This window comes from Canis lupus, chromosome 6 (genome assembly GCF_003254725.2).
Source record: "Canis lupus dingo isolate Sandy chromosome 6, ASM325472v2, whole genome shotgun sequence".
NCBI classification, from domain to species: Eukaryota; Metazoa; Chordata; class Mammalia; order Carnivora; family Canidae; genus Canis; species Canis lupus.
In genome coordinates, this window is record NC_064248.1 from 68,160,816 (window position 1) to 68,176,786 (window position 15,971).

The following is a 15,971-nucleotide window of genomic DNA, read 5'->3' on the forward strand; positions in this document are numbered from 1 at the left end:
ATATCTTTGGAGCCAGCTGAAAGCTGAAACAGAATGTAAACAGAAATTCCACATAATAAACTCTGTGGAATGATGGATACCTGAAAAGACTAGAGCAAGCCCTCTCTGCACTTGACAAAAGGTCAGAGGTCCATCTGGAAGATTTCTATGTGACACACTTCCAGGTCACATGCAAATCTGAGCAGGGCCTCGACTGTAACCATCAACAAGTTCATCAAGTTTGTATGGAAGATGATGGATGATGGACCAAAATGCTACTTTGTAAGCCACAAGTGGTGCTTTCAAGGGACCTGCCTAAAAACGGAAGTATGACACTTAGGGTTAAGGAAGAAAAAAATGAGATAAAGCTCAGATGGAAGTTGAACTTTGGCTGGCCAGAGCTGTGGCTTCTCAATGACATGCTTTGGTATTTATGCTGAGACTCTAAGATGAGGCCCAGAGATACCGCGAAGGTTCCAGTGAGACTCTGAGGCAGCTGTACATGTTTTCTTTGTGTAGAGGCATCATTTCCAAACCACGCTTCCCCACTCTAACCCTGAGCAGAGTGCTCCTCTTAAGACTTAACAAAGCAGGGATCCCTGGGTGGCGCAGCGGTTTGGCGCCTGCCTTTGGCCCAGGGCGCGATCCTGGAGACCCGGGATTGAATCCCACATCGGGCTCCCTGTGCATGGAGCCTGCTTCTCCCTCTGCCTGTGTCTCTGCCTCTCTCTCTCTCTGTGTGACTATTATAAGTAAATAAAAATTAAAAAAAAAAAAGACTTAACAAAGCAATCCTTAAATTTACCAGCACCCATTGAAACCAAATGGTTGAATCCGGTGACAGATGTAATGCTATATAGCTATCAAAGCGTGTTAAGACCTCCAAAAACACTTATTTTTCCAAGATAATTTAAGAAATATAAGCTTCCAGGGGCACCTGCGTGGCTCAGTCGATTAAGCATCTGTCTTCAGTTCAGGTCATGCTCCCAGGGTCCTGGGATCAAGCCCCATTTTGGGTTCCCTGCTCAACAGGGAGCCTGCCTCTCCCTCTCCTGCTCCCCCTACTTGTGCACTCTCTCTCTCTCTCTCTTTCTCTCTCTCTGGCATATAAATAAATAGTCTTTTTTTAAAGAAATAAAAATATTAGCCGACTTAAGCCATTCATGATTTACTATGAAAATAAATATGAAATAAATAAGATGTGGAAAACATAACTCAAAACATACAACAAAATAAAACACAGGGGATTTCCAGGATTAACTGGGACTTCACGACCTCTGAATCAATCTCTTTATTTTTAGATGATCAAATTTAAGCAAAAAACATTGAATAGCTTTACCAAGATTATCCAGTATTTAAGTAACAAAAATTAAGTGAACATCAAACTATGATCTAACAAGATAATTTGTATATTATTCGTATTTTTCTTATAGTTACATAAATTAAAACTATGTAGCATTTAACCCAATTAAACTAAAACCCAAACACTTAAATGACTGTACATAATAAATGGCACTTATAATGTATATCATGTCTCTCTTGAAAGTTACCTTGAGAGATCCTGACTGAACAAATAATTATAGTCTCTGGCTCTATTCTACTTATTTTCTACAGCAATTTTAAAAATACAAAAGAGGGTTGGGGCATTATACATAGAGATACAATCATATTAATGGGACCTAAGAATCAAAACTTTCTAATTCCTTGTCACTTTGTTGCCTAATTTATCAACATCAGTGTGTTATAAACAAATTGATGGGTTTTGGTTTTATTTTTTCTGAAGATTTATATTTTATGAATTCATAATTTCTTTTAAAAATAAAAATAACTAAATGCAGTGCAATATTTTGCATTGGGTCCCAGCAAAGAAAAATGACACTGAAGGAAAACCTGGCAAACACCAAATAGAGCCTTTAGTTTAGTTAATAGTAATACACCAACGTTAACCCCTCAGTTTGGACAAAAGTCCCATGATTAGGTAAGAAATTAACTTTAACGGAAAATGGGTAATGGGCATAGGGGACATTCTTTTTACTATCTTTGCTTTACCTAAGTCTAAAATTATTCCAAAATAGAAAGTTTATTTTTAAAATATAGAAATAAAATTAAGAAATATTGGTAATATTTGGGGTTGGGAGGACACACTGGGCCAATCAAAATTATCGTCATTGATTAGGAAAATGATGGAAGACGGTAGTTGCAAATAAAGGAGGGAACAAGGGAAGGGAGGAAGAAAAAGAAAGAAGAATGGAAGGTAGGAAAAAAAGAAATTGTCCCAATTCCTTCATAAGGAGTTATATACCATAGCAATACAGAGCCATATTTTCTCTAAACCCCCAAACAGTCTAGTTCCTACATTTATTCACTTAATCGTAACAGAGCAATAAAGTCTTTGTTGTTATTATTCCCATTTTGGAGGTGAGTGGACTGAGCCACAGAAAGTTTGGTCATTGACCCGAGGTCACATGGTTTAACACATCGTGGAGACAGGATTTGAATTAGGCTCTATTAGAGACCAGTCTTTGTAACAAGAGAATGGCTCTGCTTCCTTTCTGTGACTTCTGATGGACTTCTGCCCTAATACTAACTTACAGGGTGAAGCAAAATTTTTCTTTCAGGTTTTCCTTGCAGGCTTTTTTCCCTATACTCAGGTGGGAGGCAAAGCCCATGGACTTCTATGAAAACCAGTAAGTACAAGCATCATAATTTACTCACAATTATAGCTTTTGAATACTGGCTCAGATGTAGTTAGGCTGCTACAGGCAGGGTGCTTTCTTCAGTCTGCATGTTTTACCACCTGGGGCCTAAGGCACAATCTCACAAAGTCCCTACCAAGAAGACTCCTTCAGGGTTTTCATGATGGCTCTTGCTCGAAGGCCTGGACCCAGTCAAGGGGCGGAGCCGGGTAATAGACACTCTGAAGCGATAATTCATTCTTTTCACCCCACTGCTTCATCCTCTTCCATTTTCCTGTCTCTCCTACTTGTACCTGTGAGTTTCTAGAAGTTTCTCAGAGGCTGTCTTCCCTACCCCATATCAACTCACGCAAAATGGAGCCAAGAAGGCTCATGGGCCAGCACATCAGCTAGCCAGGAACTCCAAACTTAGGTTTAGGCTCACCGAGGATACCCAACCTGAGGAGCCAATCAAGTGGGCAAGTGGAAAGTGAAGAAGACAATGTATGCTTGTGACTTTAAATAGCTCTGCCTTTTAGGTCTAATCCTTGAAGTTTTCTGAGAGGCTAAATTTCTATGAAGAGAAGTGTCTTTTAGTACATCTGGCAAAGCCTCAATAAATATCCACTGCTATTTAGCAATTTCAAATTTACAACTTAAAAAAAAAAAAGGTTTATGCTTGAAAAGATGCAACATTTTCCCCAAGGTGGCTCTAGCTGCATGGATACCTAGATTTCCTACCCCTGCGAAAACAACACTCCCAGGAGACACAGTTCGTTAAGTGATAGACTATGGACACACTTCCACAGCTGCAAATCAGCTCCGCCCGGGAGAGCCACTGTGAAAATTAAATGAGATGATGTTGTGAAAATACTTGAAAACGCTGAGGAGTCTTTACCACTGCAAACCAGGACTGTTGTTAAAGTATGATTTTCTCATTTCCTAAAACTGCTGAGATGGGATGATACAGTGTGGTATTAACTGGCATGTTCTCTTCCTTCCTTTTTTGTGCTTGTGATCATCTTTCCTTAGGGCAGCTCATCACCACTAGGGTGAGTAGTATTAGTGAAGGAAGATGTCACATTCTTGGCTGCAAAGATCAAAAAAGCCAGGTTGTTTGGTGAGTTCATGGGAACGAGTAGAAACATTTAAAATAATATGGGAAAGCATTTTTTTTCCTCGGCATCCATGGCCCACTTAATAAAAATCATCCATGCTTAGAAGAAAGAATTGGAAAAGAAGGAGCCGTGGTTACTGAGCCATTGACCTATGCCTGGCCTGTAGCCTTAGAGTCCCTGAGGGGAGGAATAATTGAGGACCAAGATAAATTGAGGGATTTATGGACTGGGAGGGAGGTCTGTGACTCATTACCTTTTTGGAGTCATGGGGAATAGCATAGGGGAGAGGAGAGAGCATCTACATAGAGATACCCAGAAACACCCTAAGCCATCCTCACAAAGTTCTGTGCCCCAACAGGATGCTGAGAATTGCCAACATTTTTGTTTGCTTTTGCTTTTCATATCTCCAATATGGCATGAGTTTGCAGAAACAAAGTACACAAAAAGGATCCTCAGAGCTGAGAAGGAAGAATTTATCTACAGTCTAATAGTATACACTTGAGTTCCAAACTCAAATCCCATAAAGGGATGACACCATCTGAAGGCCCAATGGGTGGTCTGTCTACCTCAATGGATACCAGCAGTGGGCAGGCCCCTCTGCCCGTAGACACCACAGCGGTGGGTCATTGCCCCAGGACTGAGAATTATAATCAAAGAGACAAAGAGGAGGGAGAAAATATTGATTTCCTTTTGGTTTAAACTTGAAACGATCTCTCACCAAGGAAAGAATCCCTTACAATTACCTGCAAGTGTGAAGAGCAAAATAAACACCTTTCTTGCCTTTGGATGAAAACATGGCTTGAAATAGAAATTAAGTTCAGTTAGAGGAAAAGGAAGTTATATTTTTACACAAATGATTATATATTCTGTGCAAATCAATATCTATTATACTACTATTTCTAATAAGACACCACTACACAAAATGGGATAACAATGTTTCACTCAGAGATTTTTCATCAAATTTCTTGCCATGCATTTATCCTTTCTGGGCCTCAACAGCACTGCTCCTCATGTTTTAGCCAGCCCATGAATATTAACAGATCAATTGATGAAATTTTTTTAAAAGGCAAAAACAATAAAATTAACATAGGGAAGTTTTTCAGTGTTTCCTAGTTACTAATTTCCTTAATTAGTAACCTCAAAGCTTTGTTTTATCCCTGGAACCCCATCTCCACAATTAAAAAAAAAAGTCTTCCTTAAATGCATTCTATGGAACCCTTTCTTTCAGGAGGTACCAACTCATAAAATGGAAACATAAGCATCTAGAAAAAAATAATTCTGCTTATAATCTTAATTCTTCACAATACTCTTCTTCCCTACCTCACCTCGGTGGAAGAAATATACTTCCCAACTATACCATGACTTCAGAAAAAATCCCACGACTTACTTTGACCAACAGGATGATAGTGGACATGACACAAAATGACCCTTAGCAGGTGCTTGGGAAGTTGGTTTGACATCACTATAGCAGAGCTTCCCCAGATTTGCTGCTGCCCCCTCAGCCTGGGCCCAGATTAAGCACAAGTAGAGCGGATCTGAGCTCGGCCCTCAAACCAATTTCAGCTGGATCCGCAGTTTGAAGCAGAACTACCCAATACCACTCACCCTAGATCTATTTGCCCCCCATGACCCACATGGGCACATAGGCAGGACTAATTTATCATTTGACATCTGAATTTTGGATTGGTTTGTTAAGCAGCAAAAAACCTATGATACAGGATCTAGTCTCATTTGATTCTTAACCTTCAGCTTATAATAGTAACTTTGCCCAAAGTGGTTGGGTAACCTGTCCCCACTCACCTGGTGAGGTAGTGGCAGACCTGAGCCCACTATGCACACTCAGCCTGATGCATGCTCATGGAACACATTTACCTTGAACAGCTTGGGCATACTTTGTTTTTGAAAATCATCAGCAAAGATGAACCATGATTCCTGTCCCCCCAACCCTGTGCACGAGCCTGGCATTAGCTCTGTTCCCAAAGGTAGAATCCACATCCAACCATCATCCCCAGGACCCCAGGATGCTCAGTAAGCATTAGAGATGCGTGGTCCCTCCCACAATGGAAATTACTCATGCTTTTGCTTTAACTAACAAGACAGGGGTGTCCAGACTTCTCATTAGGGAGCATCAGGCCCTTAGTAGAGGGAAAGAAAAGAAGAGAAGGAAGGAAGGAAGTGAGAGAGGCAGGGAGGGAGGAAGACATAAGGAATACTGATAAGAGATCTAATGAGTTATCATTTTCCAGCTCTACTACTTTAATGGCCTAACCATAAATGTGGTTATGTCCTGTAACAGAAGGCATCTTGGTGCAAGAGACTGTGTTCATAAGCGGAGAAGGAGGTGGAGAGTGGGGGAGGCTGGGTGGCTGGAATGGTGAGTGGATATTAGGAGGAAAAGGGAATTCACCTCCTTAGTGTATCTCATATCCCATCGAATGCACTCAGGAAGTTCACAGACTTCAAACACTATCAACACACAGACACACACACACACACACTAAAACTACAATAAAACAGGGTGAAATGTGGATGAAATATGAGTTGAGGGATGATTTTGTAGATTCTGTGAAGATTGTTCTCTTGAACTTCTATCAAACTTCAAACAGACACAACTTGCGTGATAGTTCTCTTGAAAATAGGATTCTATACCAAATTTCTCCAACAGCAATAAACATTCTAAGCAGAATTATAGTAGCTTGATGTACACTTTTTAGAGAAAATATAAAGGATAGGATGACCCCATCAACATTGTAAAAACTTAAAGTTTAAATGTTTTAGAAACATTCAAGGAAATAACAAAAGCCGTATCTTCCCTTTGCTATATATAAGGAATTCCCACCGAAGTCGATGGGGTTTTACATAAAAATCAATGGCAAATTATGGCCCTTAATGAAAGAGGAAATTATAATTATAGCGCTGCTGGTAGCATCACTATAGTTAAGGCTGAGCAGTCTTTTCCATTATCACTTATCAGGATTTAATAGCTCAGCTGTTTTGAGCCCTACTTGGCTGAAACATGATATAAAACTCATCAAGCTGGATGTAATTAGTTATTATTATTGTTATTACATAAACAAATATTTTAATCAGTAAAGCATTTTTTAATTATGAAGCTTAAAGAGACTATTTTTTTCTAGTGACAGGTGCAGGGGTAGGAAAGGAGACAGAAATAAGGACACATGCTTAAAAGAAGGTAAATTGAATGTGGCAAGTCTCTCTATTGGAATAACTCACTTTCCTTTGATTGTGGGAACCAGAGCGACCTTCTATGAAACAGAATCTCCTGGGGTTAGGCAACACCATAGAAGACTGAGGGAAGCCATTCACTGGCTCCTTCGGTCCATTTTTCCATTGTGGGCATAAATGCATGTGCAGTGCAATTAAATGGGAACACACAACAGGGTTCCTAGGAGTTCTCGGCACCAAATCTTGCTTTTCTGGAAAAAAAGGGCATCTTTTTCAGCTTATGGATGTTCTATCATCACTCAGTCCATAGGTATGGTCTGGACACTTTCGAAGTGGATGAACCTCAGCTCAGAAACATTTGATAGGTCCCAAGGAGAGTTTTCAGGATATGCTGTAACTATCCTTTTGCTCTCCCATGTGGGTGGCCCCAGGAGCCGAGATGGAGGTCTTTAGGCTTAGTGTACCTCATGTACAGGTGAGGACACCGGAGCAGCAAAATCTTTTTTTTTTTAATAGGTTTTTGTATTCACAACCCCAGAGTTCCCTGGCACCTGGAAAAGCCAGCTGTGGACGATCTACTTTGAAGACCTTCATTTCTTAAAGAAGAGGGTAGATCAAATGAATAGAATATGAGAGGAAAAAGCAAATGGTACTTGTAAAGTGCCTATCATGTGCATTATACACTCTCCTGCACTTTCTTTCATTTAATCCTCATGACAAACCTGTGTGAAACACAATGAGAGTCAAAGAAATTAAACGATTTTTCCCAGATGGTTCAATTAGTAAGTGGCAGAGATCAACTTCAGTCTCAGGTCTCAGGAGGCAAGTTCAGTGCTCGTGCTATTTTCCTTCTGAACCTCCACATCCACACCCTTACTCTCTTCGTAAACCCTGTCCGTTAGGGCTTTCATCCCCTCCTGTTAGAGAAACTGTTTTTGTCAGGTCCACTGACAACCACCATTGCCGAGCCCAATGGCCACTGCTCAGTCTTCATCCTCTGTAACCTCTCATCAGCATCCAAAACAACTAACCTCTTTTTCCTTCTTGAAATCCTCTCTGATCTTCATTTCTATAATAACTGCTATCCTGAGGTAAATGTTCTGGAAGCTTCTTCCTCTGCTCAGCCTCTCAGTGTTCCAAGGCTCAGTCCTGAAACCTCCTCTTTTTTTTTTTCCCTGCTCACTGCTACCCTGGTCATTTTTGTTCAGTCCCATAGCTTCTCTTCCATCTCTATGCTGAAGACCACATGCCAACCCCCCTCTCAACTGAGATGTGGATTTGTACATGTAACTTCCCACTCAATAATTCTGTGCATTTCTAATAACATCCTATACAGAACATTCCCAAAACAAACCCTTGCCTCCCTCTACTTAGGAAAAGACTCTATTCTTTCCCTATTTTTTCCCATCTTAGTGAATTACACCCTCCTTCTTATAGATGTTGAAACCAAAACACGGTGCATCATCCTGCCTTTCTCTTGCCTTCCATTTGTAACCCATCAACAAATCCTGATGATTCCACATGGAAATAATACCTGAAATCTACCCACTCTTTCCAGCACCAACATTCTAGGTTTGCAATTGACTTCCAACTGGGCACCCAGGTTCTAGTCTATTTAATAACCAAAGTGATTAAAAAAAAAAACATAAATCAGACCAAGTTACTTCCAGGCTTTAGTGTCCAAAAGAAATACAAAGTTAAACACAGAACACACAATTACACACTTAAAATCTTCCGAGAAAATCCAAATTTCTTTCCATCTTCTCGCCGTGACTTTACCCTCCTCATTCTCTTTCTTTCTTCCACATGTCTCATACTTTCACACTCTAGACCAGACACACCTGGTCCATCATTGTCCTGAGCACACCCTACCCACCACCAGCTGGATGCTACCTCCACCACCTTGAGAACTTCACCCCTACCATTTGCCCTGCCAGGAATACCTTGAGTTTTGCATAATTAGATCCCGCTCAAGATTGATTTCTCAGCCAACTGTCACCTTCTTAGGAAGGCATTCCAAAATAAGCTTTGTAATGCTGATGATGGCACACAAGCCTAAAATATTTATTACCTGGACCTTTGCATTAGTCTGCTTAGGCTGCCATAACAAAATACCATAGAGTGGGTGGTTTAAACAACAGAAATTTATCTTCTTATCGTTCTGGAGTCTGGAAGGCTGAGATCAGTGATACCAGGTCAGGTTCTGGTGAGAGCCTTATCCTGGCTTGCTGAAGGCTGCCTTCCTGCTGTGTCATCACATGGTTGAGAGAGAGCCCTAGTGTCTCTTCCTTTTCTTATAAGGGCGCCAATTCTAGTGAATCAGGGCTCTATTCTTATGACTTTATTTAACTTTAATAACTTTCTTAAATACTCCATCTTTAATAAGTCACATGGGGAGTTAGGGCTTCAACACAAATTTTGAGGAGACACGATTTATCCATGCAGCCTTTGGGATCCCTGGGTGGAACAGCGGTTTAGCGCCTGCCTTTGGCCCAGGGCATGATCCTGGAGACCCGGGATCAAATCCCACATCGGGCTCCCGGTGCATGGAGCTTGCTTCTCCCTCTGCCTGTGTCTCTGCCTCTCTCGCTCTCTCTGTGTGACTATCATAAATAATTAAAAATTAAAATAAATAAATAAATAAATAAATATCCATGCAGCCTTTGAAGAAATAGTCTGACACTCCCGGTCTGATGAAGATTTGGAATATAGGTGAGGTCTGGTGCCGATGACCCAGAAAGAACTGTTGAGACTTAAGACATCTTTGGTGCAAAAAGGTGGTCTTATTAAAGCATTGAGACAGAACCCATGGGCAGGAAGAATGGCTGCTCAGGGCCTGTGAGGGGGGCTGATTATATACCCAGGGGTTGGGGGAGGTAAGCAAAAGGGAGATTCCAAAAGGATTTTCATGTGCAAAGGAGGACCTACAAGATACTGGTGGCCTTGCCATTGTCAAGTTAAAGATTGCTTTGCCCTCTAGCAAGGGATCAACATTAAGACAACTGGAAGCCTCCTGAGGTATATCACACAAACCCTACTCTGGGTGGGGGGTCATTTGTGGGATACCAGCTGTGCTTTGTCCTCAGCTAGCCCTGTTCCCCCCTCAGGTCTATACCAAAAAATATTATCTTTCCACTCTACCGTATTGCCCATCTCTCTGGCATAAATATTTTACTGATGTTTAATGTGGCCGAGCACATATGCATTTTCCATAAAAAGTATTATGTGTGTAGGGGGGAGTCAAATTAGAAATAGCCATGATGTTGGTTATAAAACACTAACCAGTTATTTTAATTTTATAACATTCTCACTTTCGCCCTCTCTTCAAATTACACTGTTAGAACAAGAGAAAATAAATTTAAGAATGGGATAAACATAAATATCTCCTTGATTTTCCTCCTTATGCTTAGTAAAAATTGGGAACACTGAGAATTAGAAAGTCCTTCTAGCAGCCTTAAAGGAGCAGACCGGATCCACAGTGGACTCCTAATGCTTTTCTAAAACACACAGCTTGCTTTCTCAGTCTGACTCACTGTTTAACCACATTTTTAGAAGTCGCTTTACAAAATGTGTTTTTTTCCTAAAGTCTGCCTACGTGCTTAAGTAAAGGACAGATAAAAATAAAAGATTACCCCTAAATAACCGAGGTCTAGCTTTGTCCCTCACTAAAAGATTAGCCAATTAAAATGTAGTAGGTACAGACCATGGAATAATCACAGATAGCAATTAGAAGTAACAGCAACCTGAACATTTCTCAGAAGCCCAATGTTCAGTGAAAAAAAAAATGAGAAACAAAAAAAAAATCAACAAAATAATGCCATTTATGAAAATTAAGAATATAAACGTATAAAACACTACCGATGTCATCCGCGGACATTCACTTTCAAGAGTACATATGCTCATGAATGCCTAAGGGGGAGACCCTTTTGGAAGTCAAGGAAGAGAGGGGGGGAAATTTCAAAAATGAAATCGTTTTACAACTAGTGATGATGGTGAGCAGAATACAAGGGGCTCACATATTTGAACCTGAGACATAGAGGATGGTGAGGGAGGGAGGGACAGAGGAAGAAAGAAAAGAAGGGGTTAGGGAGGAAAATGAGCATGAGGGAGGACATATAGGAAAATAAAGCTGGTAAATAGAATTCTCTTTTGATCTCCTCGTTTCATTGAGGGTTGGGTCCTAAGCACCTCAGCTTGTGTTCGTGGGACCATTCCTGGATGTGAACTAAAGTTGCAGCAACAGCTCAGGGTGCTGGGTCACCAGGGCAGAAAGTGCCAGCTCACACCCAAGCTTTAGACATAAAAGTAAGGAGACGCCAGGATGTCCTTTTGCTTTCCTTGAGCCTCCGAGTCTATCCTGACTTATTTATGCCATCTACTGGTCCTTTCAATTAATGGCCTTTGCAAAACTCACTTGCTGCTGGACAAGGACAACTTTGCAGCCATCTGGGAGCCAGACCCCAGAGTCTTTTCACTCAAATCCTCCATTTCTTGCCAAAGATGCCTCCTCCGAAGCAACCTCTGGCTCTGGCTGTTGTCCTCGTAGGTTCCACCTTCACCTTTCTCTTTGCTAGCCAATCCCCGCGGACTTAATGCCTTTGTTAGAAGTACTCTCTCAGGGAAAAACAGGAGCCCTTTTCTGATAGAGGTGAGAAAGCCACTTTTCAATTTTGCCATAAACATCAGGTTTGAGTTTCTCTTCCAAAACTGGAAATGTGCCTTGGAAGGGGGTATCCTTATGTCCACCTAAAATTCATTTCTTACACTTTCCTTTTTGAATTAAAAAGATTTGCAAAAACTCATTATAGTCTTTGGGATGGATTTCTGGTTGTTGTTTTTTTTTCCCCACTTCAGTGTAAATCTGTGAGCTGCAACAATCTTACAGTTGGATGCGTACTATCACATGCCCTTATCATCCTACTGCCATTTTTTAATTTTCTCATTTATTGAGGCTGTTCCCAGGCTCAACTCATAAGGAAAAGATAAATGCCAGTATTTTTAATGTTGTTGAAGCCAGACAGCCAGTCACTGGCCCCATTACTGATGGTCCCCTCCCCAACCCGAACATGTGTAAGAATCTCATGGTCTTACACCTGTTCAGAAATAGAAGCCATTAGTCAACAAATGTAAAATTTCAACAATGACAAAAACAAAAATTATGTCTCAATCCACATTCCACAGTCCAGCACATCATGCTGAACAATTTCTCATTCATGTTGAGAGCTTGTTGCTCTGAAGAAGAGAAAAATCAAGCAAGTTGTTTCTGGAGCCAACACTGGGAATACCCATTACATTGACAAGCCATCTCCTCTTCCTTGTTGATGTGGCTATGAAGCAGCTGAAGTCGATTCCAGGAACAGATTGTCCCCAGAGTGTTTCCCCCAAATTCCACATGACCGTGATGCTGCCATTACAGAGAAAGAGTACTGACTCTCCTGAGGAGCCTGAATCTCAGGGAGGACTTGAGACCCTAAGAGAGAGACCAGAAAACTGTAGCCACGGGTCCAGTGCACCCACCACCTGTTTTCACACAGCCTGTGACTGAAGAATGGTGTTTTAAAAAATATTTTGTTAATTTTTTTAAAGTTTTTATTTAAATTCCAGTTAACCTACTGTGTACCATTATTAGTTTCAGGTGCACAATATAGTGATTCAGCACCTCCATACAACACCCGGTGCTCATCACGGCAAGTGCCCCCTTAATACCCATCACCATTTTTTTTTATTTTAAATATTGAAAAAAAGATATCAAAAGAAAATAGTAACTCAAGATGCATGAAAATTAGATGAAATTTATTTAAATTTCAGTGTCCATAAATAAAATTGTATTGGAACACAGCCCTTCTCATCATTTGCTTTTTGTCAACAACAGCAGAGCTGAGTAGTGGCAACAGAGAACTGCATGGCCCCCCAAATTGAAATATTTTCCAACCAGCCTCTACAGAAAAAGTTTGCTGACTGCTGTAGTCACTTTGGTGAAAGGGTGAGGCACTGTGATCCCTTTCATGGTCTCTACAGCCTAAGACACTCAGGAATTGGTTTCAAAAACAAAACAAAACAAAAAACAAAACAACAACAACAAAAAAAACAAAAAACAAACCTAAAGAACGAAAAAAGGGAACCAAAGAAGCCAGCCCCTCACTTCTCAAGATTCATTGTTCTTTTTTTTCGTACATTTAACTTTTTCTTAATCAGATGCTGGTCTCAAGACTCTTCAGGTTTTTTTGTTTTTTTTTTTTTTTAATCGCTATTTCCATGGTGTGTTGGTTCACCTTGAAAGGTAAAGAGTTTGGGTTAGAAATTTCCCCTACAAATCTCAACTTGTGGTGGTCTCTGGAGGCTAATTCTGAACAAAAAGTTGGGAAGCTCCAGGTATATCCAGAGAAAACAGGCTAACATTCTTCAGAGTAGGATCCTTACTCATTGTATAGTATAATACGCGGGCAAAAGCCACCTAGAAAGATGGCTTCCTTTCTCCATGGTGCCCTTTTCTTCAGGATCTTCCCCTGAAGTTAGGAGTTCCTTGGTATCTGTAACCTATTTTACATCACTAGCCTGGTGAGATTACAGCAAAGCTTAAGACTCTTTTATTTAGATTTTGACCTTCAAACCTGTTCATCAGCAGGTGCCTCAAGGGGCAGAAGCTGCTGAAGAAGAGGAGTTTAGCTCAGGGTATTGTTGGGTTTTTATTTTCCTTTCTTATTTCTGGTTGCCTTGGTTCCCTTCCAGTGCTTTTATATTTTTTTCCAGTGCTTTTAAATAGACGTTTTTATTGATTGATTTTTTTTTTTATTGTATCCAGTGTTCATTGTTTGTTTCAAGACAGGAAGTTTGCTCTGATGCAAGCTACTCCCTTAAAATCAGAAGCAGAACTATTTTTTTTAAATCTCTTTTTAAAAGTAAATACTAGTCTCCAGTTTTTTGCTACTAGGATTGCCAGATGATAAAGCTGTCCGCTTCATTCCAAGAAAAAAGTGACCTTAGGCTGGAAATCCTGAGAGATGTCTTTACAATATAAAGTACATTATATTTTCACTGAGTGTCAAAGGGATTCGCTTTGTGATAGTAAAGATAATACAATTATGTGACACAGAAAAATCCAAACTATGACCTACGGAAGAATGGAATTTGGTCCCAAGGAGATCTTTGGCAGGTGAAATGCCATTGAGAGACCATGAATCTATGATGAATGCTCATGTCCAAATTGCCCTTGGATACCCATTTTGGTCCCTTTTATCATGTTTCCATGCAGACACTGAGCTCTCTGACAAAGTACTCAGAACCAAATTAACTCTATCCCTCTTGGCTATTCTTTGCTTCTTCTCAGTAACCATAGAATGCTTATTTTCCCAAATTATCGCAGTAGAAGACTTCACTGCAATGTTAATTTCATAAAGGTAGACCTTGCTTTAAGACAGTCATAGGCAGCACAGTGTTTTCAATTGCATTTCCCCGATGACTGTTGGCGTTGGTCATCCTCTGCGATGGATTGAGAGATAACTGGCCACTTTTGTGAAGTATCTGTTCAAATCTTTTGCCCATTTAAAATATTTTCTCTTTGAATAAGAGTTCTTAATATGCTCTGGATGAGGTCTTTGCTTATTTTTTTTTTGGGGGGGGGCTATCGGCTCTTTGTTGACATAGATATTTCAAAAAGAAAATATTTTTAGGGTAGCCCAGGTGGCTCAGTGGCTTAGCACCGCCTTCAGCCCAGGGTGTGATCCTGGAGTTCTGGGATCGAGTCCCAAGTCAGGCTCCCTGCACGGAGCCTGCTTCTCTCCCTCTGCCTGTGTCTCTCTCTGTCTTTCTCTCTCTCATGAATAAATAAAATCTTAAAAAAAAAAAAAAGAAAATATTTTTAATTCAATCTAGTCCATTTTTCCAATTTTTATTTTTTGTGGCATTGTGTCCTGTTTAAGAAATCTCTGTCTAAGCCAGTATCATAAAGATTTTCATTAAGCGTGACACCCGGATGGTGCAGTGGTTTAGCATCTGCCTTCAGCTCAGGTGGTGATCCTGAGGTCCTGGGATACAGTCCCGTACCAAGCTCCCTGCAGGGAGCCTGCTTCTCCCTCTGCCTAAGTCTCTGTCTCTCTGTGTCTCTCATGAATAAATAAAATATTTAAAAAAAAATATTTTTAAACTTCTTAATTGTAGCTCTTACATTTAACTTTATGGCCCATTTTGGGTTAACTTGCGTTTGTGGGATGAGGTAAGGGTTGGAGTTTCTTTCTTCCCCTTGTATTTATTTATCTACTTGTTCCCAGTACTGTTTTTGAAAAGGCGACCTTTTCCTGTTGAATGACTGGAACTCTGATTGAAAATCCACTGAACATTTAAGCATAAGTGTCCTTTCTGATGCCTTTCTAAAGCTCCAGCTAGGAAGCACTACATTAGAACAGCAGGCCACCCATTGGAGCCAAAGTGGAGGTCCTCATAACAGGTCATTTGTAGGAAGGACTTAGAGACGTAAGCAGTTTTCACTGGTGACCTATACAGCCAAGATCCTACCTAATTCTCCACTTGTTTGCCTATCCAGGCACTTTTTGGCAGGCACCTGGGAAGAATGAGGTAAACAACATGTTTCTTTAGCTATTTTAAGCATAGTTTCGCTATCCTTATCTTTGATTTGGATGAGGGGATTTGATCACTCTGAAGAGTCATATAAATTAATAAATGATGATTTAGAAGAGTGCACGGGTTACAGTTAGCTCTTGTGAGTCCTTGTCTTATAATCCTGTATAGTATTCTAAATTTTTGCAATGTATTTATAATAACTGGCATTAAGGGAAACCAACAATAATAAATGTTGTGCAGGGGAAATAGCAGTTAATGTGTTGTTGTTTTACAACTGATACTGGCTCTTAATGCAAGTGATTCATTTTGCGACTAATAGCAAGAGAAAACACAGAAATTAGCAGCTGAACAGAGCCACTTAGCCATCATCGTGATCAAGGATCACTGTTGAAGCTCCCAGGCCCTCGATGCACATGATTCTTTCTCAGTTCCCAGG